The following is a 3,608-nucleotide window of genomic DNA, read 5'->3' as shown; positions in this document are numbered from 1 at the left end:
TCAGCCACGGGAAGCTGTGGTGGATGTCCTCACTTCCCCTGGAAAACATCCTACTGTACACCCCTGACACTCCTTGCTCTGCTCTGCGTGTGTCCTTCAATGGAGCCATTAAAGTCAGCAGCGGATGACTGAGGGAGAGAGAGAGAAAGGGAGAGAGAAAGAGAGAGAGAGGCGTAGTCTCCACTAAAAGGGTCTGCCACCCCAGTGATTGATGGTCCAGATCGATGGGGCTCAAGTTGCCACCTCCACACAAGTGCAGGCCGGTTCGGGCGAAGAGATACCTGCTGGGAATCGATGGCATTGATAGCAGATGAAAATATCTGGAAGGCTGTCTGTGATTTATATTGTGTTATTAAAGTTCATTAGGAGCTGCTCCTAAGCCTTGTGAATTACATTTAGATCTTCTTGCATTTCATTAATGGAAAAACAAGGATGCTATTGATGGGTCATACGTGCGTCATCTTATTTCATTTCGTGCGGTGGGGAGATCGCAGATAACACGTGTTATTGACTTGGAGGAGATTCGTTTCATTGCGGGATTCTGCAGAAGATGGAGGATGAAGGGAGAGGAACAGGCAAAGAGGCAGAGATAAGAGTCTCTCTTTGGTCATTATGCGCTATAAGAGCAGACATTAGCTGACCTGGACAGGAGCTGAGAGCTCTTCCCTCATTAGCGCAGCTCCCACAGGACGCCGTTCACATCGGCTCTGCATACAGCAGCTCTATTGCATTACTACAACGCCAGGCTGAGATACACACCAGCGCACTGCTGGATGCCGAGCAGTTCACTCAGATGTGTATACACTAGTTTAAAACAACTCATTTCTAAATAATTTAAATAAATAGGCATTTGTGACTTTAATACAAAAAACAAAACATAAAACAAACAAACAAACAAAAAAAAAACAGGACAACCAAAAGGAATATAACAGAATGTAGAAGAACATAAAGAGAAGGAGAGAAAGAAAACCCCAGACCAAAACAAACAAACAAAAAAAACTCAAAAAAAAAAACTCAAAAAAAAAACACACCAAAACAGAACAAAGAAATTAAACAAACAACAAGAAGTCCAAAACACAACAAAAAGAGAGAAGAGAAAGAGAAAGAGATAGAAAATCTAATGGAAAAGAAAAGAAACAAAAGAAAAAGACAGAACAACAAATACTCAAAACACAAGACAACAACAAAAAGAGAACAAAACAAACAAAAACAAAACAGAAAATAAATAAATGAATACAAGTAAAATATACAATAAATTAAAACTATAACAATAACAATAAAACACTACAAATTTAAATAGATAAATTAAAAAGATTTAAATAAAATGTAAAAAACTAAAATAATAATATAAACACACCCTCAAACATTTGTATGTATGTATACAGGCACCCAAAACACTAACTTTAGTGTTTTGGGTGCCTGTAGACATATGTACTAATTAAAAACGAACTAACTAAATATTATAAATGTAAAAGAAATAAAAATAAAATGAAAAAAAGTAGAAATAACAAAAACAAACTATATAAATAAGGCAAAAAATGTAATAAAAGAAACTACTAAATAAAACAATACTATATACAATAAAACAGTACTAATAAAAAAATAAACAGAAAAATTTAAATAAAAATTTTAGATTAAGAACACACACACATTTTTATGTATGCACATATACAAGCACCCAAAACACAACAAAAAAACAAAAGAAAACAATAACAAACAAAAATATAAATTTAACAGAAAGAGAAAAAAAAAAAGAAAAAATACAAAATCCACTAAATACACACGTAAAATAAAAAACAAAAACAAAATTCAATTGAAATAAAAATAAAGATTGTGAAATAAAAGAAACTACTAAATAAATCAATATTATTCACAATAAAACAGTACTAGAAAAAAAAAACTAAAGATTTACATTAAAATTAAAAACTAAAATTAAACACACACACGTATGTACGTATGTATATAATCACCCAAAACAACAACAACAAAAAATAACAAAATAAAAAAAAATCTAAATCAAATACCAAAAAATACTAAAATTATTATACATTTAACAGAAAAAAAGATAAAAAAAGCAGAAATAAAATACACAATATAAATAAATACTTAATCTAAAAAACAAAAACACAAAAACTATAATAGATATAAAAAACAAAAGGCAAAAAATTCTAAAATAAAACAAACAATATTATTCACAATAAAACATTACTAAAATAAAATATATAAAAAAACCCCTAAAATTAAATGCACACACACTTGTATTTATGTATGTATACAAACATCCAAAACACAACAAAAAACAAACATAAGAACACAACATAAAAGGAAAAAATAACAAAATAATAAAACAAAAATAAATGCATAAACAAATACATACCTCCATAGAATAAATACAATAAATAGAAAAAATACAATAAATTCAATAGAAATAAAAAAATAAAGGCGAATATTCTAAAATATTATTCACAATAAAACAGTACTAAAATAACAGAACATAGAATTACATAAAAGAGAGAGAAAACAAAGACCAAAACAAACAAATAAATAAAATAATATTCACAATAAAACAGAACTAAAATAAAAAAAAAATAAAGATTTAAATAAAAGTTTAAAACTAAAATTAACCCCCCCACATCCACACACACATTTGTATGCATGCATGTATATATATATATATATATATATACACATATATGAAGAGTTCAGAGGCAAAAGCCTCTAAATCCATCTGACGTATTTCCTTAAAAATTAGCATTTAGCATTTCTTTCTGGCTTCTTTGTATAGGTTTCTATGTAAGTATTGGTACTTCTGATTGTGCTGAGGCTAGAATTTAGTGAGTTTAAAGTAAATATGAAATAAAAATGTAATATGCAATTCACTCAGTATCATTATCTCAATTCTGAACTATTAATATATAAACACACACACGTATATATATATATATATATATATATATATATGTGTGTGTGTGTGTGTGTGTATATATAAATATATATAAAAATTATATATATATATATATATATATATATACATACATATATATAAATATATATAAATATATATATATATACATACATACATACATACATACATATATATATATATATATATATATATATATATACACACACACATACATACATATATATAAATATAAATAAAATTTTATATATATATATATATATATATATATATATATATATCATATGTATATATGTGTATATAAATATTTAAGTACACACACAAGAGTGAAAGAGAGAGAGAGACTGGGCAACCATAAAAACAGACATCTGAACATTTGGAAAAATGTATAAATGAACAGATTTATGACTATAAATATATTCAATTTTAATCACTTAATGCAAATGAGCAGCCCTTTTTCATATACTTGTTAAAAAAATACAAACATTAGGTCCATTTGGCGCCCTCTAGTGCTGACTGAAGTGTTTCTCACAACTAAAACTAGACTGCTGGAGTTTCCATCAGCATGCTGGGGTGTTGAGTGGTTGATAGGGAATTATTAAACGGTTGCTAGGTGTTTCCATGTGGTTAAGTCAAAAGTGCCCACACCCTGATCATGTGATACCTGGATATGGCTCTGGTCCAT

Source organism: Labeo rohita, chromosome 25 (assembly GCF_022985175.1).
Source record: "Labeo rohita strain BAU-BD-2019 chromosome 25, IGBB_LRoh.1.0, whole genome shotgun sequence".
NCBI classification, from domain to species: Eukaryota; Metazoa; Chordata; class Actinopteri; order Cypriniformes; family Cyprinidae; genus Labeo; species Labeo rohita.
The sequence above is the reverse complement of the archived record's forward strand: the minus strand, read 5'-3'. Positions refer to the sequence as shown.